Consider the following 26372-nt stretch of genomic DNA (forward strand, 5'->3'; position numbering starts at 1 on the left):
ATAAATATGACTCTTGGTCTTTTGAGTTCTTGTGTATTTAAAAGACCTTTATACTTCTAAAATTTCCTAGTTTTAAAAGTGCAACTTTGTATTATGCAAGCAATATTAAACTACCATGCATTTCTATTTGTGTGACCCCTATGAAACACTTAGATGATCCTAATATTGAATTAAATGAACTAATTACATGCTTATAGGATAGTTAGCAACTTGGACATGATGGCTTATAGGTGTGCCAAATCATGTAAGTGCCTTATAAAATAAGCCTCTATTATAACTAAATGCAATTAAAAGACTAGATGACATGAATAACATGATCTATCCTAATGCATGATGGATATATGTACATTTGGAAATGAAATTTAAAAACTCTTTATGTAGGTGTTCCTACACCATACACCCCGGGAAAATTTATCTCAAGCCCACTTGAGATGAGCTCTTGTAGAGTGGTACCCTTCTTTATATCTTCCTCTATCATCCACACAACATCTACATCAGAATAGCCTTTGATTTTTACCAAGTACTACTTGTAATCCTTTCCTCTTGTCTTCTTCACTACTTTGGTGTCAAGTATCTTCTCTAGCTTTGGTGCCTCCTTCAATGTTATATCTTTAATGTCTTCTACACTAGCAATCTTCCCTATTTCAACTCCTTCATTGGCTACTTTGAATGGTGTGAGGTTTGCTATGTTGAAGATGGGAGAGATTCCAATCTCAGGTGGCAATTGAATCTCATAAGCATTGGTTCCAAACTTCTTAACTATTTGGTGAGGACCTAGTTTTCTCAACATGAGCTTGGTATGTTTACCTTTTGGTAGCCTCTCCTTCTTGAGATTATCCCAAACTAAGTCTCCAACTTCAAATTCTAAGTGTTTCCTTTTTTGATCTGCATGCTTCTTATACTTTTTTGAGGTTTGTTGGAGTTGTTCTTTGACTTCATCATGGATCTCTTTTATGGCTATAGAAAAATCTTCTCCTTGTGCACTAACTTGTTCTTTTGAACTCATATCTCTTAACTCCAAGATCCCTCTAGGATGAATTCCATACACCACTTGAAATTGCAACTTTCCTGTACTCCTATTGATGGATTCATTATATGTAAATTTAGCTTGGGGTATGATTACATCCCACTTTTCTCCATGTTTCCTTGTGAGTGATCCCAACAAATTTCCCAATGTTCTATTAACTACCTCTATTTTCCTTTTAGTTTGAGGGTCATATGCTGATGAGAATGATAAATTAGTTCCAAGTTTTCTCCATAAAATCCTGCAAAAGTGTCCCACAAACTTCACATCCCTAGCTGAAACTATGTTGAAAGGTAGCCCATGAATCCTTATGATTTCTTTGGAAAAGAGATCTGCTATATGGGAAGCATCGTTGGTTTATTTACATGGTAAGAAGTGAGCCATCTTGCTGAACCTATCCACTAAAACAAACACACTATCATTCCCTCTTTGTGTTCTTGGCAGCCCCATTACAAAATCCATTGTTATACTTTCCCATGGCCTAGATGACATTGACAATGGTTGATAGAGCCTTGCATTTGTAGTCCTCCCTTTGGCTCTTTGAAAAATCATACATGTTTTCACAAAGTTTCTAACATTAATCTAAATTTTAGACCAATAGTAATACCTCCTAACCAATTCTAAGGTTTTATCCAAATGAAAGTGTCCACCCATTGTTCCAGTATGCATCTCTTTTATAATATTTGACCTCATAGAGCACCTAGGTAGACATAGTTTCCCTCCTTTAAAAAGAAGTATGTCTTGTATCAAAAAATTAGAAAAATCAACATGGTATCTATCACCAAACTCCATATATACCTTTTAGATTTCACCAAAATCTGGATCTAGTACATACATGTCCTTTAGTGCTTCAATTCCCACACTTTCTAGCTGAATTTGGAAGACAATCATGTTCCTTCTACTAAGAGCATTAGCAACCTTTTTTTCTATGTCCTTCTTATGCTTGATGGTGAAGGTATAGGCCTAAAAAGACTCCATCCATTTCATATGCCTATGACTTAGTTTGTCTTGGCAATTCAAAAAACTAAGTGCTTGGTTATCCATATACACAACAAAATCCTTTGGTAACAAGTAATGTCTCCACCTTTTGATGGTTTGAACAAAAGAATACATTTATAAGTCATATGAAGAGTATTTCTTCTTGGCTTCATTTTCCTTTTTTCTTGAGAAAGCCACTAGTTTTCCTTCTTGACTAAGAACAACCCCTATAGCAACCTTGCTAACATCACATTCTACTTAGAGAACTTTGTCAAAATCAGCTAAAGAAAGAATTGGCTTCTCACTAACCATTTTATTAAGCAATTCAAAAGCTTAATTTTCTAATTGACTCCATGCAAACTTACACTTCCTTCCACCTTTAATAGTTTCTAACATAGGAGCACATATATGACTAAAGTTTCTTATGAATTTCCGATAAAATGTAGCAAGACCATTAAAGCTTCTAAAATCTCCAATTGTTTTAGTAGGTGGCCAAGATATTATAACACTTACCTTATCTTTATCCATCTTCAAGCTACCTTGGGAGATCACAAAACTAGGATATGTTAGCTCCTCTTGCATGAAAAAGAACTTTTCCAAGTTTATCACCAGTTTCTCCTTGTGAAGTTTTCTCAAAACCATGTCAATGTGATTTAGGTGTTCTTTCTTTTCCTTGTTGAAAATTAATATGTCATCCAAATATACTATGATGAAATTACCATTGAAGTCTTTGAGCATTTCACTCATAAGTCTCATGAAGGTACTAGGAGTATTAGAGAGTCCAAATAGAATTACCTCTTGCATGAAAAAGAACTTTTCCAAGTTTATCACCAGTTTCTCCTTGTGAAGTTTTCTCAAAACCATGTCAATGTGATTTAGGTGTTCTTTCTTTTCCTTGTTGAAAATTAATATGTCATCCAAATATACTATGATGAAATTACCATTGAAGTCTTTGAGCATTTCACTCATAAGTCTCATGAAGGTACTAGGAGTATTAGAGAGTCCAAATAGAATTACCTTCAACTCATACAATCCATCATTGGTTTTGAACATTGTATTTCACTCATCTCCAACCCTTATCTTTATTTGATGGTACCCACTCTTTAAGTCAATCTTGGAGAAATACTTTGCACCTCCCAAGAAATCAAGAAAATCTTCAATTCTTGGCATTGGAAACCTATATTTTATTGTAATATTATTAATGGCTCTTGAATTAGTGCACAACCTCCATGTTCTCTCCTTCTTGGGTGCCAAAATATTAGTTACAACACATGGACTTAAACTTTTTTCAATTAAACTAGAATCTGGCAACTCCTTTACTTGTCTACCAATCTCCTCATTTTGTTGAGGTGTCATCTTTTATGCAGCCTTATTTGGTAAAGTAGCTCTAGGAATGAAATCAATACAATGACTAATGTCTCTTATAGGTGGTAAAGACCTTGGCATACCTTTTTAAATCAAACATTAATACTTATCCAAAAGTACTTTCTTACCCAAAGGTCTATGAGCTAACTTATGCTTGGCTAGCCAAGTAGATAACCGACCTTGCATTTTCACTAGGAATTGCCTTCTTTGTTTCAACATTCTTCTTGTCATTTTCAATTGATCCTTGTGTTTGTGGCTTAGGTATCAAAATAAAAAAGGCTTAGGTTCATCCTTCATGTCTTGTAAGAACTCCTTCTTATCAACCATCATAATTTTGGCTCCCCTCTCTTTATTCTCTCCCACTTCTTCATGATCAGCAAATGGAGTCAATCTAATCACCTTTCTGTCCTTCTTGATGGTGTATACATTAAGTTTTCCATCGTGTTGTGCCTAAAAATCATATTTCCAAGGCCTACCAAACAATAAATGGTATGCATCCTTGTCAGCTATATCAAACAAAATTATGTCCTTATACTATCCAATCTAACAATCAACCCATGCTTGCTCATTTACAAGAGTTTGTTGACCCTTTGTTAGCCATGAAACCTTATATGGAAAAGGATGAGGCACTCTCCTAAGTTTTAACTTCTAAACCATCTCAAGAGAAACTAAATGTTTAGTAGATCCTAAGTCAATAATGTCTTTACATACATTACCTCCTAATTTGCAAGTAGTCCTAAACATGGTCTTCCTTTGTGGTGGCTCCATGGTAGTAGGAAACTTCAAAAGTGTTCTTCTCATCAAATTTTCTCCTCTTTCAAGTACACTATCTAAATCAGCCATCTCCTTCTCTTGGTATTCATCATCTTGTACCAAATTTTTTCTTCTTTCACCTTGTGAACTTGAACTAGCTCTATTCGGGGACCTAGATGCATAATGTCCCTCCTTATTGCAATTGAAGAAAGTTATTGGAATTTCCCTTCTACCACCAAACCTACCTCTTGAATTGTCTCTTCTATCTCTAAAATTACCTCTCAAATTTCCTTCACTCTGACTAGTTTCTTTCTTTATCTCCTTATGATATTCATTGATTTGTCCTCTTCCTTGGAAGTTTCCTCTTCCAATTTGGTTTCTTCTTCTTCCTCTGCTATTTTTCTCTTGTCTTCTCTTCAATTTGGCTTACACCTTAATGCTAATTGATAACATTTATGAATTGTATTATGACACAACAGATTAAGTTCTTCTTGAATGTTCAACCTCAATCCATTGAGGTATCTAGCAACTTTTGTATACTTTCACATTCACTCTATTTTTCCCTTAGGCTCAATTTTTGGAATTCTTTAGTATAGGCTATGACATCTAGCTCCTTTTGTCTTAAAATTTGTCTTCTTCTATGTAGTTGGATTTCATAATCCTCAGGTAGGTAAGTTTCTCTTACTTTCACACTCATCCTACCCCATGAATTTATTATGTTCTTACCTTCTTTGACCCTTTCTCCTTGGGTGAAATTCCACCAAGTGACGGCTGCTCCCTTTAACTTTGAGTTGGCAATCTTTACCTTATATTTTTCTGCTACATTTTCACATTCAAAGTGGTTGTTCAAGGATTCTATCCAATCCACAACAACATCAACATCCTGTAGAACCAGAATCAGTATGCAAAGAACATTAACAAATGAAGTAAACATTCACAAACCAAAAACTAAATTCACATATATGCTTAGACTAAGAAGGAAAATAAGAAGTGCAAACCTCACAAGAGAAAACACTCCATGCTTTCTTGATTCTGTAGATGTGTCCTTTTGCTATGGATGTATGCTCAAGATGCTCAAAAGCTGCTTCAATGGAGATGGGTAATGGCAAATTGGTAGCTTTGTGAGCTCTCAATTTGGCATTATAAGGGTATGGTTGATGGCTTTGGTTCTCAAAATAGCATGGTAACTTTAGCTCAAAGATTGTTGATGAAATGGCTTGGGATGGGATTCAATTTATAGGCTAAGGGGTAGAGGGATGGAGGGCTTAGATGCAAGGATGGATGAAGGCTTAAGGAGGGCTAGGATGCACTCAAAGGAGAGCACATGGATTGTGCTTGTTTAGCACCAATGGGAAGGTGACACTTGTCACAAGGAGGATGAGTGTGAGAGGGTAGGGTTAAGGGTTGGTTAAAGTCATGATGAGTGGGGTTGAGCATGTAAGAGGGATGTAAGAGGAATGAGTGTGGAAGAGGGAAGAGTGTGGAAGATGGGTGTAAGAGTCATGAGTGGGCTTGTAAGAGTCTTTATGTTTTGTAAGAGCACTCATGACTTAGTGGTTGGGTTTTTTTGAGGGGAGACTTTGGTTTGGATTAGCAAAGTCTTAAACTTGTTTAAGGAATGTGACAACATTAGGGGGTGGATTAGGCTTGGGTTTAGGATTAGATTAGGGATGTTAGAGATGTGCAAGTGGATGGCATTAATGAGGGTGGGTGAGTTAGTGGCTAAGCTTGGTTAGTATGGGTGGATGGGGTGGATTAGGCTAAATGGAGGATTAGAGATAGGTTAGGGTTTTTTTTGAATTTGAGGATTTTATTTATCAAATAGATTTATTTAATAAATGGGGATTTTTGGAATTAGATAGGAGAAAAGGATTTAATTGATAAATAATAGATTATTTGATTTATCAATTAGGACTATAGATGATTAATTAAATTAATCAACTAGGGCATGACAAAGGATTAATTAAATAGAAATTTAATTAATAATGCCTTTTTAGATAACTAAATAGGATTACTAAAATAGTGTAATCAAATTTAGGTGTCTACACATCCATCTTTCCTAAAATGATGGGTAGGTCACCTTTGGCATCCTTCTTGCCAACTCTTTTAAGGGCTTCTGTGAAGTATCTCTAGTTTGCAAAAAAGCTAACCACCTCTTTCTTAGGGGAATTTTCTTCTTCCCATTCTTCATCTTTCTTTGAGGAAACCTTTACTCTTTTCTCCATCTGGCCCTTCAACTTCTCAAGTTTTTCCAATAACCACATATTGGTTTTCTCATGTTCTTGCATCTTCTTTGCCAATTCAGCATTGGTGACCATGTTTGATGTCTCAGCTTCAGACTTTGATTCTAACATTAAACCCAATTATTTTATGAGTTTTACCCAAGCTTTGATACCAATAATGATGCAAAGATATCATAAAAAACATATTTCTTTGTAAAAAACCCTTGGTTTTCAAGCAAATTCAGACATTCTGTCAAAGATTTTATCATATCTCACACATCCTAGCATCTCAAGACTTCAAATTGATTCATTTGAAAGATATTATAACCTCATAAAAATTTATGAAGGATTCAAACCCTTATCCTTCCACATAAACATGCAACAAAGTTAGAAACAAGAAAAATAAATGTGAAGAACAATACCCAAAATTTTACCCACTGTTCAATAAATTTCAGTTTTCTCCCTCATATGGAAGACTTAGAACCTCCAACTAGATTCCTTGAAAATATAATCCAAGTATCCATCCAACCATATAAGTTTTAGACCTTAAACATGTTGTATACACAAATGAGAACTAGACAATGGAAAATATTTTTTCAAAAATCATAAAATCTCTCTTGTTTCTATATCCAAACTTGTAAAAAAAACCCTTTTCATTGTTCATACATTTTTCTTATGATATAATTCAACCAAAAAAGAATATAAAAATGTTACTCTTGGCCTCTTGGGTTCTTGTGTATTTAGAAAACTCTTATACTTCTAATTTTTTTAGAATTTCCTAGTTTTAAAAGTGCGACTTTGTATTATGCAAGCAATATTAAACTACCATGCATTTCTATTTGTGCGACCCTTATGAAACACTTAGATGATCCTAATATTGAATTAAATTAACTAGTTACATGCTTATAGGCTAGTTGAAAACTTCAACATGATGGGCCATATGTGTGCCAAATTATGTAAGTGCCTTACAAAATAAGCCTTTATTATAACTAAATGCAATTAAAAGACTAGATGACATGAACACAACCTATCAAACATGAATACCATGATCTATCCTAATGTATGATGGACATATTTACATGTGGAAATGAAATTAAAAAGCTCTTTATGTAGGTGCTCCTGCACCATCATCATACAAAACATAAAATTAAATCAAACACTAGGGTCAAAATCATGAATTCATGTCACTTGACACATTTATATGGGTAAACTAACTTAGATACTTGTCCTACTTTCTAGGAAAACTGGCTTAGGGTTTAGGATTCAAACTCAAGAATTATCTCCCCATTGATACCATTGAAATACTATAATAGTGTACGCTCATCTTGGCAATTCAGGGAAGTTGATACACGATACTTGCAATTTGCATAAAATCCACGCATGTACAAACACATATATTCTAAACTAAATAGGCAATGGTGGGAAGTGGTGCATCATGTAGATCTTGACTAGTAGGTGACTACACCTCCCTTCCTCAACCACATCATAAATGTCAAACATAAAGAAAACATACATGCACACCATACACATGCAAGTATGGGGTAAGTATCCATAGAAACTACATAAAAATAGTTCATCTAACTAAAATCATGAAATAATTGGAATCAATATATACAATCATCATCAAAGTATAATCATGCATACATGAAATAACTAGTACTAAAGTAACTCAGCACATATATTAACTGAATATGAAATAGAATTAATCAATTCCAGTAATCATAAAACATAATAATAGAACATGCCTAAAAGAATCCGATCAAAATAAATAAAAAAAGTCAAGTAGGGGTAGGCATTACATCCTGGACTCATCACTAGTAGCCATGCCTTGTACAATAAAGAATGTAATTAGATTTCATTAACACAAATATTTTACAAGAATGCATCGATATTTAATCCCTTTATAAGCACCTAATTACCTTTCCCTTGTCAATGGGCTTTGCCTCACCCCCCACACTTTCCCCCCCACTGACAGGTGATACCTGCAAGAGAAAAGAAAGATTAGAAATCATATATGCTCCAATATCAAATAGGAAAACAATGAGAACACAACATAATGTACCATAGATGTCTCAAGGCCAAATGAAATAACCAAGAGCATGACATTATCAACTTGTCTGAGCTCCTCCTTAGTCATCAACTAAACATGAATGATGATCACATACATGTATAAGTTAGTATGGGTTAAGATTACTCTATTATAACAATTAACTTTAAATTACATATGTTGTAATAAAAAAATGTACACATGTACTGACACAAAAGGATTGCATGCCTCTACATGCTCCTCCTCTCTCACGTTAGGGTGTGTAGCCTCTATATGCATGTATGGTGTATTATGCTCCTCAAATACAAACTGGTACTCAAAAAAATCACCTATGGGACCTAGACAAATATTCTTGCACATTATGCAAGTATGGGTACACAAATATGTGATGAGCTCATTGATGATGAACTAACGCTAGCATCACCAACATGGGGAGACAACACTAACCTAGCCTAGGATATCAATAGACTACTCAATCTATGGATGAATCTAATAGTTTGAGAGCTAGCCTCTGTAATGATATTAGGATACTCCATTTGAGGAGGTGGGGAGACATTAGTAGGGGATGCAAAAGTGCCAACTTTCTTCTGCTGGAAAAAAGGACTATCTTGAGGAGCTCCTCCTCCTACACCTATGTTGGGCCTCATGTTCTAGTAGTTCACCTTGAGGTGCAACACAAATTTGGCATATAGTTTTTCAATTAAATAGAATGGCACCTCTAAATTGTTGTGTGGAGGTTTGTCAAAAACCATCCACCAATGATCCCAAAATCTTGCACATAAAGCCTTATTTGTGCACCACTTAATTGATAATTTGGCCTTTGTACATTCTACTATTTTGCTAGTTTTTGGTTTGCATAAGGGTTAACTATATCATCTTTAGTTATGTTTAGGGTTGCAACCTCATCATTGTCCAACCCATCATCAAACATGGCAATCATTTTCTCACACCAATGAAGAGAAACATTTTTTTCATTGGTAAGTGTTTGAATATTATTCACCATGGTATTTAATGTGGATAACATGGGAGCCAATGCAAGTATATTGTTATATGTGGTTTGCAAAACCCTCAGTTCAATGAGATTTTCATATATCAAATCTTTAATTTGAGGAGGGTTTTGAGGGGGTAGACGATCGTTTGGTGGGGGGAACTGGATCATTTGGTGGAGGGTTACAAGGAACATTATTTCTTGGCTTAGTGTCATCATTTGGGTCAGCCATACCTATTAAATTGCAAAACATGATTTCTATTAAAAAACTTAATTTTCAACAATTTATATTTAAAATAACTAATTTATATTAAAATTCATTCAAAATCATAAAAAAAATACAATAAAAATGTTACCTATATCCGATACCAATTCCTATATCCGATACTCGAAATGGAGCAGCACAAACCAAACTCAAAACACAAATGCCAAAAATGCTCTCATTTTAAAAAAAATTCCATAGGATAGGTTTTCGGTATCTAATCTCATATCAGTTAACTGATATGATATTAGATACCCAATAATGGATTGAATACCTGATAAGGTTTGACCCAACCTTTTTGCCTTGGTATTAGGATGGGTGGAAAAAAGTCTAAAAACTCCAATTTTTTTACATCACCACTTTTTGACACACCATGATCCTGCACATACCCATATACAGATTAAAGGGAAATTAATAAGATAATAATTAGGTATAGATTCCCAATCCCAAGAATTGAAGACTTACTTGATTGTTTGGGAAATGCAAAGTACTTCACCAAAATTGACTTAAAGAGTGGATATCATCAAATAAGGATTAAGGAGGGAGATGAGTGGAAGAAAAATTTTAAGATTACTAAAGGGTTGTATGAGTGGCTAGTGATGCCCTTTGGTCTATCAAATGCACCTTCCATATTCTTAAGGTTCATGAATGAAGTCTTTACTGATTACTTGGGTAAGTTTGTTGTAATTTACCTTGATGATATCTTGATTTTTAGTAGTACAAAGGAAGAACATTTAAGGCATTTGAGTCTAGTTTTGAAAAGATTGTCTGATGCTAAGCTCACCATCGACTTGGAAAAGTGTGATTTTATGAAGGAAGAGTAGGTCTACTTGGGTTTTGTCATCTCACAGATAGTTCAAGATGGATCCTAGCAAGGTGGAGGCTATACTTAGTTGGCCAACACCCAAGTCTGCATTAAAGGTAAGGTGCTTCCATGGATTAACACAATTCTATAACTAGTTCATTAAGAATTTTAGCCATACTTGTGCACCATTGTTAGAGACCATAAAAGGTAGAATTAGAGCCAAGTTTAAATGGACCGATGAAGCCATTAGGAACTTTGGAGTGCTGAAACAACATATTGCAAACCGAACATATTTTTGTCTTACCTAGCTCTAAAAAGTTTTTCATCGTTGAATGTGATGCTAGTAACCTTTCCATTGGAGTAGTACTTAGCTAGGAGTGTAAGCCATTTTCATTTCATAGTGAAAAGTTAAATGAAGCTAAGAAGAAGTATTCTTCCTATTACCTTGAGCTATATGCCTTGGTTAAAGCATTAAGGAAATGGGGGCATTACTTGTTGCCCAAAGAATTTGTGGTTTATTCAGACAATTAGGCCTTAAAGCTTTCTTAATTCCCAGGAAAATTTGAGTTGTAACCACATGAAGTGGGTGGTGTAGACACCTAAATTTGATTATACCTCTTTGGTAATCTAATTTAGCCATCTCTAAAGGCATCATTAATTAAATTCTTATTTAATTAATCCTTTGCCATCCCTAGTTGATTAATTTAATTAATCATCTATAGTCCTAATTGATAAATCAAATAAACTTATTATTTATCAATTAAATCCTATTCTTCTATCTAATTCCAAAAATCCCCATTTATTAAATAAATCTATTTAATAAATAAAATCCTCAAATCCAAAAACCCCTAATCTATCCCTAATCCTCCATTTAGCCTAATCCACCCCATCCACCCATACTAAACTAGCTTAGCCACTAACTCACCCACCCTCATTAATGCCATCCACTTGCACATCTCTAACATTCCTAATCTAATCCTAAACCCAAGCCTAATCCACTCCCTAATGTTGTCACATTCCCTAAACAAGTTTAAGACTTTCCTAATCCAAACCAAAGTCTCCCCTCAAAAATCCCAACCACTAAGTCATGAGTGCTCTTACAAAACATAAAAGACTCTTACAAGCCCACTCATGACTCTTACATCCATCTTCCACATTCTTCCCTCTTCCACACTCATTCCTCTTACACCTCTCTTACATACTCAACCCCACTCATCATGCCTTTAACCAACCCTTTACACTACCCTCAAGTACTCATCCTCCTTGTGACAAGTGTCACCTTCCCATTGGTGCTAAACAAGCACAATCCATGTGCTCTCCTTTGAGTGTATCTTAGCCCTCCTTAACCATCTCCCCATCCTTGCATCTAAGCCCTCCATCCCTCAAGCCCTTAGCCTATAAATTGAATCCCATCCCAAGCCATTTAATCAACAATCTTTGAGCTAAAGTTACCATGCCCTTTTGAGAGCCAAAAGTGATAGCCATACCCTTGTAATGCCAAATTGAGAGCTCACAAAGCTACCAATTTTCTATTATCCATCTCCACCATTGAAGCAACTTTGAGCATTTGAGCATACATCCCCATCAAAGGACACATCTACAAAATCAAGAAAGCAATTAGGTGCTTCATCTTTTGAGGTTTGCATCTTTTTTTTGTTTTCTTTGTCTAAGCATATATGTGAACTTAGTTTTGGTTTGTGAATGTTTAATTTATTGTTAATGTTCTTTGCACACTAAATCTTGTTCCACAGGCGGAGTATATTAAGCCATATACATTCATCATCAAGCTTAAAAAAGGAATTTCCAATAGGGTTGTAGATGCACTAAGACATAGATTGCTGACTGTACAAGAAGTGCATATTAGAAGTGTGGGAATTGAAAACTCTAAGGAATGGTACCCTAATGTTCTAGACTTTTCCAAGCCTTATAAGGTGTGTACTAATTATGCTAACCATTTCTATCATGAATATTCTAATTTTACCTTACAGGTAGGCCTCTTGTTCAAAGGCAATCAACTATGTGTCCCAAGGGGATCTATCAGAGAAAACCTAATCCAAGAGAAGCATAATGGTGCTTTGAGTGGAAATTTTGGAGTTCATAAAATAGTAGTTTTGGTCCAAAGGTTCTACTACTATCCTACATTGAGCAGGGATGTGAAAATTTATGTGGAATGCTGCATGGTTTGTTAGAAGGCTAAGGGAGTTTCCACCAATGCAGGGCTCTACCAACCATTGACCATTCCTCAAAGATCTTGGGAATGTTTGAGCATGGAATTTGGGGGTGGGGCTACCTAAAAAAAAGCAAGGTTTTGATAATGTTTATGTCATTGTGGACAAGTTCAGCAAAACGGCTCAATTTGTGCCATGTAAAACAACTCATGATGTATGTGCCATTACTAATTTTTTTTAGGGAAGTAGTTAGGATACATGGGCTACCTCTTAGAATTGTGTCTGATAGGGACACTAAGTTTATGAGTCATTCTGGAAATACTCTATGGCATAAATTGGGCACTAACCTTTCATTTGGATCTTCCTACCATCCTCAAACTGATGGGCATACAAAATTGGTCAACAAAAGCTTGGGGAACCTCTTAAGATGTTTAACTAAAGAGTTTGTTAGATTTGGGACCACATTATTGCACAAGAAGAGTATGCCTACAATGATACTATTAATAGATCTACTAGGAAGAGTCCCTTTGAAGTGGTCCATGGAGTATATCCTAGAGGCATTCTAGAGCTAAGGGACATGAAAGTAGGTGCAGAGGTTGGTGGAGTGGCTGAAGACTTTTCTCTTTCCATGAAAGAGGTTCATGAAATGGTCAGATAGGAGAAGAATACACCAAAAATGAAGCATTGGGTATATAGAAAGAAGAGAGATGTGCAATTTTTTGTTGGGGACTATCTCATGGTCCATCTTAATTAGCATAAGTTGTCCAAAGGAGAATCACATAAACTATAGATGAGAAAGGTGGGGCCATGCAAAATTATGGCCAAGTATGGAGGAAATGCCTACCAAATTGATCTACTAGTAGATATGGGCATATATAATACCTTTAATGTTGTAGATTTGGTAGCCTGCAAGGGCTGCATTCCATCTTCTACTCTAGTAGAGGATGCAAACCTAAAAGGCATTGTAGCAATCTTACCCAAACCATCTACAAGCAAGTTGCAAGCTAAGAATATTTTGAGTTCCAAGATGAACAAAGTGACTAGGAACAAGACATATATGAAGCATCTTGTGAAATGGAATGGAAAACTAGATAGTGAAGCCACTTGGGTTGTTGAAGAAAATTTCAAGAAGAATTGCATTGACCTTTCTCTTATTCCCTCTTAAAGTCTTGGAAGGACTTTTCAGCTCATACGGGGAGTATGGTACATGAGCACTTAGGATAGGTCACTAAGAAGAAAATAAGAGTCTAGGAGTCTTGATAAGAAATAAGACCTAGTAGGAATAAAGAGTCATGCATGTGAAATACCAAACACTAATGTAATGCATAAGATGGACAATCAGATGTAATGTTGCATTTATTATCAATTAGGGGCAAAAGTGCAAAAAGTTGATTTAGAGGGATAAATAAGAATAGAATGGAAGGTAGACATGGAAATGGTCTAAATATAGCCTAAATACCTTTCATGGATGATTTGGAGTCATAAGGCACAATCCTACCAAGTCTAAGATGTAAAAATGAAAAAAATATCAATTTTACGAAAAATTGCATATTAAATTTTTTTCCAAAAGCCAATAGATATGGACATATCTACTACCTTTAATGTTGTAGAGTTGGTAGCCTACAAGGCTCACATTCCAACTTCCACTCTAGCAAAAGATGCAAACCTAGAAGACATTATAGTAATTGTTGGTGTAAATAAGTATTTACTATTTACACTTAAGTTTACTTAGGTTAATGCATTATTTAATTATTTTGCATTATTTATTATTTATTTAGGTGAGACACTTACGATTTTGTGTACTCTCATAAAAGTACGCAACTCTAATTAAGCACATGGTGTCTACAACACTAGAGTTTGCATCATTCACTGAGTTGTCATGTAGACAACATAGTTATTCTCGCTCCTAATTTAGCACATGTTGTCTACACCACTGATTTGCATGCTACACCATTGTAGATTTATCCTCTCATCATCGTATTGACTTCTATACTTAATGGAGGATAACCCATATCTAGTGGACATCTGCCTCGTTGTATGACTTATCATGATGCTAACTTCTATTCATTCTAGAAGCTCTCTAGAGGCCTTTATATATAGGCACTCCTAGTGTACTCTTGATACAGCATATTGAATGAATATATTGTCATTCTAATCATACTATCTCTTTTTGATCTACTATTGTGCTTGTGTTTGAGTTCCTTGGTCTTAGGTCAATTCTAGCCTATGCCAAATTCTTACATGGTATCAGAGCTGAGGGAGATTCTCTATACATAGCCATTTGAGACCGTTCATGCTTCAACACCTTGACCCAAATCTAGAGAATCTATAGAAATTAGGAACATGTAGACCTAGATCTAACCTTACCATTACATCCGAAACATCGATTTGGTGAAGATTGACTATAAATTTTCTTATGCTAGGCTAAAGTTGATCGTGAGGAAATTTTTTTTTCCAAACTGGCACCTAAGGGCATCGATTTGCAACTAAGTATGATCATTTAATTGATTTGGTTATTTAGTTTTTAGATCTACAATTTCTCTATTATTTTCAAAATTATTTTTTTGAATTATTTTCCCACTTGGGCATTTAGGGAGAGAATTTTTTTTTGTAGAACTAGGCAGTCACACCCTAGCTCTACAATTTCAAATTTATATATTTATTTTGTAGGATATTTTAATTAGCAAGCTTAATATTGCATACAAACCAAAGACAAGGCCATACCATTAATTCTATAGACCTCTAAATTTTTGGCATCGGTTTAAGGAAAATTGGCCACATAATTTTCTACTGATGAGTGGTCCTCAACTCCCATTGGTGGTCATCATATTTGTTTCAAAAGTGAGCAGGCATTGGTATTTAAACAACTTCAAAGTTGTTCCACCCACAAATGTGGGATATATATCAAAAATCTGGCAGCAGACATTTAAAAATCGGTAGTGTACATATATTTCTGGCACTTGTCATGCTGGCAATGTACCATACACCCTCCCACATGGTAGTGTTTAAATATTTGACTATAGTTTTATATTATGGCATGACATTATCAGTCCTAATGACCCTGATGCCCATAAAACCTTGTTCTTCGATAGTGAAGTTTTTTGGCAACTATTGAAACAAAATCTGCTAGCCCATGCACATTTTTCTAGTGCTATAATAATCTTTTGGCAATGGGAAAATTTATTTTTAACATCGTTACAAACCCTATCCAGTAGTGGAAGCTCTGCCAGGGACAGGCGACTTTCTTTGAATCGAGACATATGGCGCATTCACATAACAGTGGCATCCACATCCTCTAGAAAGCCCAGACACGTGTCATCATACTACTTGCCCATGTCAGTGCCCATGCATAAAGCACAGTCAACCAACCATGCCTATGACTAGGCAAACACACCCTTTTTTTCTGCCTCCTGTCTGTACAATTTGTACAACACAGACGCATGGATCTGTATAGCTAACATCATCAGAGGGGTAGGAGAATGCTGACATCATCATTTCATGAGCCTAAATTTGACAAACATCTGACCATCATTCTTGGCCAAAATTAAACTGCTACAATGTTCGTATGACCATCAAATTTAACCTTGTCTTTTGTTGATGCAACCTCTCCCTAGATTAATTTTTGATTTTGCAGTCTAACTTTGGGAGGCCATAACTTGAACATTTGGACTCCAAATTAGGTGTGATTTTTTTTGAAATTGGGTATAATTTCCTAAACTTTTTAGTGGTGTAGTTTTTTTCTAGTTTTGGAGCAAGGATTTGTCAAAATTTGCATTTTTTGGTGACTATACCTACATAATCCTGCATTTTGAAACTTCAAACACTCTGTACGGGCACATCCAAAATCGAAAATAGGTTCCATTTTTTTGAAAGTGTGTTATTTTTTTTCTAGTTTCTAGATCTATAGTCAAATTGTAGTGTTGTGTGGACAAAAGTGTCACTTTCAGCAATAGGGTCTTTCTTTGCTTTGTATTGCTTTAGAATTGTAGCACATTGTAAAGTTCCAAATTTGTAATCCATTAAGAGGTTGTAACAAGAAAAATTAGAAGTCCAAAAAGGCCAATATTGGAAAGTGGCCATTGTAATCGCACTACTGATAAAGTGCCAAAAGCATCTATTTTGGGAGGGTTTCTTGATTTAGTGAAAAGGGGGGGTTGTTCTTGGTGTTGTGTTCTCTCATTTTTGCACTTTTCTTTCATTTTCTACATTATGGGAAATTTTAAGTTTCTAAAATTAACTCCACATAACTATGTTACATGGTCCATCAAAATATGGTATCACTTAATGCATAATGGAGTTTCTCAATATGTAGATGGTACTCTTTCTAAACCAACAGGTGATAAAGTATCAACAAGTGATATTTCAGCTTGGGTAATAATGGATAGGAAAGCCCTAGGTGATATATGTTTGGGGGTTGATGATAAGATCATGTATGAAATCAAGAAGTGTTCTACATCAAAGGAAGCTTGGGATACCCTCGAAAGCCTATATGGTAAAGTGTCTGAAGAGGATGTTTTCAAAATTGAAGATGAGCTTGTCTCCTTAAATCCTAAGTTGTATGATTCAATATAGGATTTCATCATCAAGGTGAATGAACTAAGGACAAAGCTTACTGATTGTGGGAGTTCTATCAAAGATGACAGATTGATCTATCTCATACATAACAAGCTACCATTAGAATATTCCACATTTGTATCTTCTTTTAACACCTCAAAGACTACCTTAGGGTCTACCTATAAGAAAGTCACTTTTGGTGAATGTGCTGATTTGTTGGATACTAAAGAAAAGAAGTTGAAATGAATGGGGATTCTCAAATCACCTATGTCCAAAGCATTGGTGGGCAACAATGAGGGTTCTAAAAATTTAACTGGATATTCTTCAAATAAAGGAAAGGGTAAGAAGAAGTGGAAGAATAAATCAAAGGATGCAAAAAAGACAACACCACAATCCAATCAACAAGGCAAGTCCTCGAATTCCAAAAAGAAGGGGGACAACAATAAGGGGAAGAAAAAGTGCACTTATTGCAAGAAATCGGGTCATGAAGAACATGAGTGTTATCTTAAGAAGATTGATGAGTTGACCAACATTATGAAGAAACATAATGTTCTAGTGCCTAATGCTTATAAGGATAAAGGGTCTTCTTCAAATTTGAAGGGCAAAGGGCAAGAACACATGGCAAATTCAAACTCTTCAAAGGAATGGATTCTTGATTTAGGTGCCTCTTATCAGATGGGTTCTTCAAAGAAGGATTTTTCTTCATTGAAGCAGTCAAAGGTACCGCACATCTTCGTGGGAGATGATAGCAAGATGGAAGTTGAAGGAAAAGGAAATGTGGAGATGGAAAATGGAGAGTTTCAAGATGTCAGTAGTACATTTGACCTTATTTTTTGACCAATATTAGTCAAAATTTTGACCCAATTTGGTCAAAATTTGGACCAACCAATTGGTCAAAGTTCTTCCCATCGAAATTTTGACCAACTTACTTGTTGGTAGAAATTTTGACCAATCTGTTGGTAGAAATTTTGACCAATCTGTTGGTCAAAAACTTTCCAAAGCCCTAGTGCAATTTCTACTAGGCATTGGTCAAAATTTTGACCAATGCTTGGTCAAAAATTGCTAGGCATTGGTCAAAATTTTGACCAACGGTTGGTAGAAAACTTCCATGCATTGGTGAAAATTTTGACCAATGCTTGGTTGAAAACATTTAGGCATTGGTCAAAATTTTGATCAATGCTTGGTAGAAAACTTCCAAGCATTGGTCAAAATTTTGACCAATGCTTGGTTGAAAAATGTCAGGCATTGGTCAAAATTTCAACCAATTCTAGGTAGAAAACTTCCAAGCATTGGTCAAAATTTCAACAAATGCTTGGTAGAAAACTTCCAAGCATTGGTTGAAATTTCAACAAATGCTTGGTCAAATTTTTTTTTGAGGCATTCTATAAAATAGTTCACATGCCTTGCCTATGATTTGAAATTTTGCATGCATCCTGCACTCTCTGATCTTGATGATGGATTATAGAGAGTGATCTGAAATGATGATGCTAAAAAACACACACAAGTTCATTCTAGATTTGATTGTGTGTGTTTTTTAGCATGATCATTTTAGATCACTCTTTGTAATCCATCATCAGGATGAGAGATTGCAGGATGCATGTAAAATGTCAAATCATAGGTAAGGCATTTGAACTATTTTATAGAGTGCCTCAAAGAAATGTGGTCTCTTTGCAAGCCATGAATTGTTTTATACAATTATCTTTGCACCACCAAAATAGTTATAACATGCATTCACAAATGATAAACTCACAAGAAACCAATACAACTTTAGGATGCTAATAGTAATATATTCAAAACATATTGTTATTGATGATGGGACAAACTAGTTCCCTCGTCTATAAGCCAAAATCAATTTTTAAAAAAAACAATTACTCTTTCCATGAATGGATTTTAGAAGAAAAGACTACACTACAAGTAAATTTATCACTACCCGATCTAAAAAAATGTTCAATACCATTCCAACAGCCAAGAATATTGCAAGATTATTATTTTGAACAAAAAGAGGGTAAATATTAAAAATAAATTAAAGTTGTCACAATTTTTACTTTCTAGTAAAAAATACAATAGTTTTTACTGCACTCCTCTATCTAAGAAAAGGAGAGATTCGGAAAATTGAATTGATCCTTCTTTCAGAAGGGTTCCAAAATAAATGCTCATTGGTTCAATTCTATCAAAAATATGAACAATTAAAGATTTACCATTGTAGCTTTATAATTACACTTTCCAAATTAAGCTAGTTGTGCACAACATGTGCATCTTGAGAGTTTTGAATCAAGATGACATATAAAAATACTCTGTAAAGCATCCTATCTATTCACAACTCTATTTTTCCGTGTATGAAGAACATGCCATCAAAAAGATCTAAATGATTGTTGACCAGGGCATAGACTTATTTAAGGTAGTTCTCAAAACTTTTCCCTATATGGGGAAAAGTAGTAAAATATTAACACCTAAGGCTTTTTTACTATGAAATTATATCCAATGAATACAAAATTATTATTTTCTTGCTTGCCTATAACAAAGGTATTCCCAACCTTAACGTAATAGAGCTGATTCTTCAAATAGATGGGAACAACTTATTTAGTATGAAAGAAAGAGCATTAAATTCTTCACTTCTAGGGTCAGTTTTGAATTTACGTGACTTATCCCACCAATTCCAACCCCACTCTTTCCTTGTTGAACTCTCATGTACATGCAAAGTGCTATCCAGTACTATTGCTACAAATCTAGCAACTATTGCTGGTGATGAGAAAATCACATTCAGAATGTTGTTGAACTGCAAGATAATCTAGTTAGAAAAACAATTTAGTTCCAAAATCTCATAGTTCAACTCAATGTCACCAAAATAAATGTGATATCAACTTTCTCTAGCTCCTCAAAAAGAGGAATAGAAATCCCACCCATCGGGATCTAGTGTGGAATGGACCATGCCCAGAAGCAACTGTGAACTCATTGAAATACTATGGTATAGATAAGCCCAAAAACAAAGAGAAACCTAGGATAAAAATTGTCTTGAAATTATTTAGATTGCAATATTGGAGAAAGCTAAGCCCTCTAGCAGTTGCTCATCAAAATCACAAAAACTCAGAAAACAACATGGAGTTACCAGTTTTTTGACTACAAGTATTAATTTGTGTAAACTAATCATAAGCTTATCCAAGGCTTTCTCATAAATTGTAAAAACTAAGACAGTAAAATGAGTAAATAGTTGAGACTTGATTGACATTGCAGCATAATGGAAATATGTGTTGCTTATACATTCCAACTGATGACGGGCCACACCACTCATACCAACTCACAACAAAAAATGCAACAATATGGAGACAGAGAGATGACAAAAATACTTCATAAAGAATCCATTAATACTTGAGATGCATTAGAAAAGATTACATTTGAAGAGCTTACAACGCAAGAACTTCTATTTCTCAAACTTCCTTACAAGAGATTACATACAAAGAGCTTCTACTTGAAGAGCTTCACTTGAAGAGCTTCTATTTCTCCAACTTCATTACAAATGATAATAAGCCTTGCTTAAATAGGCACTTCTAACCCAAGAAATTACAAACACAACCAATGTGGGATAAAAGGTAAATACAACTACCTTTAAATAAATATTAAATTCCCACCCAAATACAACTAAGCACCCAACAAATATTAAATACATGATTTAAGGAGCTTTCCACAAACTTCTAAATTGCCACCTATACACCTCAATTAATGGAATGACAACTATTTTTATTATTTTCTATTTATGCCACCTATGCACCTTGAAAATAGAAATTCCTCTTTTCTCCATTTTTCCTATTTTCAATTTTTTTTAAAAATTTCCTTCTATTTTCGTCACTTTCTCTCTCCTCCACAATTTTTAATTTTTTAATTTTTTAATTTTTTTAATTTTTTAATTTTTTTTCCTTTTATTTTATTTTATTTTTCCTAATAATTTAATTTTCCCATGCAAGATGCTCTTGCATCACCAACATAAGTAAAGAAAAGGCAATATAAAGCAACAACAATAGATATTGGAATGGAGGCAAAGATTGCTCCAAATTTGCCTAGAATGACAAAAGCGTAAAATCAGCTCTATAAATTATTAGGTTTAAAATATAATATCCCTATACTATAGAGAATAGAGAGCCCAACTGAAGATGATTATCGCCAAGAATAGAGAAGAATATCATAAATCCTACTACTATCTATATCACCCTGTGACTTCCAACTCATGTCAATGCCAAAAGACCAGCATTCTCACTGCATGTAGAAAACACACAATTTAGAGTACTGAATTAGTCCTTTTTCATGAGGGCCAAGGAGTAGCTAAAAGTCCCAGGCTTCTTACATTGATATAGTGGACCCATCTAGAGTTCCAAACATCCCATCCAACAAGATTCCAATTCCCTACAAAAATACCTATTAGATCTCCTCCCCAACCTTCCTTTAATAATGCTAATGTCTAGACACAAGGAAAAGAGGAACAAGAGAAGTAAAGAAGAAAAAGTCCACTCCTCACCTACCAACCTATACCTCAACTTAGGATAGATAGAGGAGGAGCTATGGTACTTGCGTACCTTGACACAACATAAAATGCACAACTAGACTGCCAATTCAAAGCACAACAATCAATACACTTTGCAGCATATGGATAATTAACAAGGTAGTCAACAACTACAAAAACAATTAAATATGAAGATTGGAATTTGGAATTTTACAAGCTAACATCAACGAGTGAGACAAAAGAAGCAACCATCATTTCAAATGCTTTTCCTACATCAAATATGGGCGCTCCCCATTGGAATGGATAGGGAATCCTTATCCTACAAAATAACAAGAACGAGTGAAAACTATTTTCAAAAATGTGATTTAACATGAGAAATTTGTAAGTAGTCTATACCATGGGGCATGTGTAACCAATCTAGAACTGTTTGTCTTGCAATGAAGTTGGGTTTTTTGAGGGCTATGCTTGTATGCTCCACCTACTATGAGAAAATAAGCATAAAGCCAAACAATTGTAATAGCAATGATGACAACAAAGCACTCAAAAATAGGTTTCTTTCCAAGCTTGATATGTCGAGCATACTAAAATGACAAAAAAGGGATTCGATTAGCTACTATGCCTACTATACCTCAAGCAAATACCATACTTTTTTCTAACTACAAAACATTATCTGTAGACCCAAGTACAAGGTTAAAACACCATGTATACTCTCAATACTAGAAGCATAATATCAAACCTATAAATCTTTAAATTTGAACCTAAAGACCTAATCTCCTGAAGAGGTTAGAATTGATTCATCTTGGCGAGTAGCCTTTGACCAGTCACCAGTAACAAAGTGGTTGCAAATACTTTCAATTACATCTTAATTTAACCAATCACTTAATTGTGAATCATCTACCTGTGGCTTAGTGCAGTCATCAACATTAGGATCTTCAACATTGAGATACACATCATGTTTTTTTGTCAAAGTACAAGCCAAAAAATATTAAGTCTATGATATAAATAATTGCTTATAGAAAAAAAAATAGCAAATGGTTTTCCATTGCACAATTTTCTTGCTCCCTAGTAATTGTGACCCAATTGGAGGAAAATAATGAATGTGGATAGGTTTCAATAAACAATGAAGCATTAAAATACATATAAATATCATATCAGTCAACACAGTGTCTGAGGTAGGAATACTGATAAATCATCAAACACTTCTAAGTTGAACCTAGCTTATATTTGCACACCAAAACCTTGAATCTAGTAGCCATGAGAACAAGTTTTGGAGGGTAGAGAAAACTAGGACAAGCTACAACTTCCAAAAAAATGTAGGAACAAAAGTTTTAAGTGAGTGCATCTCCTTTTTGATTTTTTTGCCACACTCTATAGTATAATATCAAAGGTACTAGCAAGTAGGCCCAAATTTGTGCTCCCAAATGTATAAAGTATTTTCAACCCAAGAGGGAGTATATTCCAAGGGCATAATTATATTCAATTATGATAAAGCCATACATTCAATTGCTACCTAAAATAAAAAAATTATGATCAAAAAGCTTAATATCAACAAGCCATATAATAGAAACAAGAATTCTTTAAGGAGTACATTATTTAAATTGGCTTTATACAAGCATGACTAGAATGAATATTCAATTGTATCTCCATTTTTGTAAATAAGACAAGGGGCTTCTTTGAGGCATTAAGAGGCTTGAGTCAAGGAGACTCTATATCCCCTTTCCTCTTGTGTTAATGACGAAGGCAATCAAGTGAGCTATCCCAAAAATAGCCTAACAAGGTTTATGAAATGGTGCAACTAGTTAGAAGTATGCCCTTAATAACAAACCACCAATTCAAAAATGATAGTATCCTTTGTTGGAAAGAATAAGAGAGGATGTGATGATAATCAAAGCCTCATTGTATCAATTCATTGTATCCTCTTACATTAAGTCATAAATCAAAGCAAAATAGTTATTCTATCTTAGCTCAGTGCAAATATACTGATAAAATTTGTTCAATGATTAAATAGCCATGCACATAGCTTGAAAAACTCGAATGTAGGCATTAGAAATTTGTAAAACATGCCCTTTAAGTAAATATATCAACTTGAGCTCCTTGCCTTAAATAGAGCAAATGACAAATGTGTTTACAACAAGAGAAAGAAAATTGCTAGAATTAAAATCTATGACTGTATAATGCATTCCCAAAAGAATGATAGAACTCCATACTATTAATAATTGACATTTCAAGTAAAAACCATGAATTGGATATAATGTTAGGATAAACAATAGCCATAAAAAATTTACGATTCTATTGTAAAAGTGTAAGCTTTTGAGTTAGAGAAAAATGTACAATTTGAATAAAGAAAATTATGATTTATTATAATGTTGGCAATTACCTAGGATGCACGGCTCCTCATATGCAAACCAAAGAAATGGGTCTAGTGACAAAGCTTGTATAAAATGCTCAATTGCAATTTTTCGTCGATCAGTATACCTGTGGAAAAAAAAACCAATATTAGAGACATTTTAAATCAATTATACAAAAACATCTACAAAAAAATTGTATTTAGTAACCAATTTGGAGGTGTTGATGTCATAAAGAGCTGAAGTTAGTCATAGTAACCTACCTCAACATCAACACACAATGAACAATGCGTAAAAAGAACCCATCTTCAAATTTGTGAAATATATTCAGGGAAAAAAAAAAAGAGAAAATATGTAGACATTATATATAATAGTTTGGTATACAGTTAACTTTGATTAAAAGGAGTGGATAAACCTTAACAGGCACTCTACAAATAAAAAGTTTGGCAACATAGGGTCAACTTAGATTAGAAAGAGTGTGGGAAAAATTTAACCAAAACTGTACATTGATACAGGTTTACCATTATCAGGAGTAGGGTTCTTAGGGAAGAAAACATTGGAAAATAACCTATTAATTTTTAGAGAAAATGATAAGTTTAATCAGGGAAAATCAACTTAAGACTATAGATTGTGTTAGTAGTTCTTAAGCCTTGCTCTCCAGAAAGTTATGTTTATTGCTACAATAAGTGGCTTCCTTATTCATGAAAAATTGGAGAAATTAAGATTAAAGAGATCGAAGATGTTAAATACCACATGCCAAATACAGATCATAGACATCAAAATGATTAAAATAGAATCTTGTGTACATTAAATGAACATTACTATGAAAATTATAATGAAAAAATTTCAATAACATTATAATGAAAAAAAGTAACTATCATATGGAAATATATGTTTCTTTAATGTTTTTCAATTAGAATTTGAACGAATGTTATAACATAAATTAAACAAATGGTGGAATGAATTGTGCATTACATGATTCTTGTGAACTTGTATACATATCCACGTCCACATTACTACATGTATCTGCACGTGCAATCATACCAACACCCTTGTTTCCAAAATCAAAACGAATCATACCCTTGAGTGTGCCAATAACACTTAACATATAGTGTTTTGGGGAGGTTCTGAATGACTCTATCAAATTCTAAATTTTGTAATTGGATGTAGTGTTAAGTACTGACTTGTATATCATTCCAAGGAGGCAATAACCAGCAACACCATTTGGAATCTACGCAAAGAAAAAAAAAGGTTTCACTCCCCTTATCTCCTAGACACATCAAATGAAAAGGAATAAGAGAAGAAAAATATTTTTGTATCTATTTCTGATTGTTGAAGAATGAATTTCTTTTGTGGATCTCAACATCATATAATTTCATCCTTTACTAGTCAGTAATAATTTTTTTTCATTTGCAAAATATTTAATATAAAACTTGCCATCACCTTAAATATACAGATGGAATAAAAAAATACTGTAACATTTACCAAAATGAATTTAGAGAAAATGAAGAAAGTTATTTTAAGATTTGAAAAAATAATTTGAACATGTTCTCTCTTACAACCTCTATGCTAGGCTCATTGATAGCGCATAAAGCTGCTTTTGCTTCACGATGAAGTCCCATCTCAAAGCAAGCAATTCTAAATAAATATCAGGACCATGGAAATTGTGTCCCTTTAGTCACCAAGCCCATGAAATTAAGAAGTAAAAAAGTGTCAGATTTCTTCAAAAACTCAAGTGAAAAAGTCATAATAGTGATGGAATTCTAGTCATCCTACAAATAAATGGATGGCTTCCAATCTAAACCTTTTAAGATGTGGTATGCCCAATAAGCTTGATTGCAATGCAAGTAACAGCATGCCAATAACTGAAAATTTCTCTATCAACAATCAATAACATTTAAAATATTATTTTTTTTTAAAAAACTCAAGTTTCCAACTAGTTAAATATAAAACTATTTATTTAACTATTACTCATCAAAATATATATAAATAATAATGATATTTCAAAACCAAAACTGGCTCACTTGTCAAATCTTGAGATTTTCTAGTCCATAGAGCCATCATATTCATGGTGACATTAATGACTATTTACCACAACAGTTTCTCATTCTATTGAGTATAACAATGTTTGAAGTAAAATCATAAAGCCTATACAATCTATAATTGGAATCCTTCCAGTTATTCCTTCTATGAATATTGAATGTATTAGCTCCAACTTAAGCTATAGACCTTTGGTCATGAGTGAACATGTCATATAGATCTAGGAAAGAAAAATTTAATGTTATTTGCCTGTGCCATTGAAAAAATAGACTTTCCTAATCAATTCAAAATTTTCTCCCCACACAATCAAAGAAATTTGGCATGACAAT

The 26372-nt window shown here is 34.2% G+C and overlaps 1 pseudogene; it reads right to left on the reverse strand.

Annotated features, from left to right (window-relative positions):
• Positions 1-19723: 19723 nt before the first annotated feature.
• On the reverse strand, positions 19724-25625 carry LOC149543972 (nucleobase-ascorbate transporter 5-like; annotated as a pseudogene).
• Between the last annotated feature and the right edge of the window lie 747 nt (positions 25626-26372).

This window comes from Cupressus sempervirens, chromosome 8 (genome assembly GCF_028749045.1).
Source record: "Cupressus sempervirens isolate cs-2001-9-10 chromosome 8, ASM2874904v1, whole genome shotgun sequence".
Classification (NCBI taxonomy): Eukaryota; Viridiplantae; Streptophyta; class Pinopsida; order Cupressales; family Cupressaceae; genus Cupressus; species Cupressus sempervirens.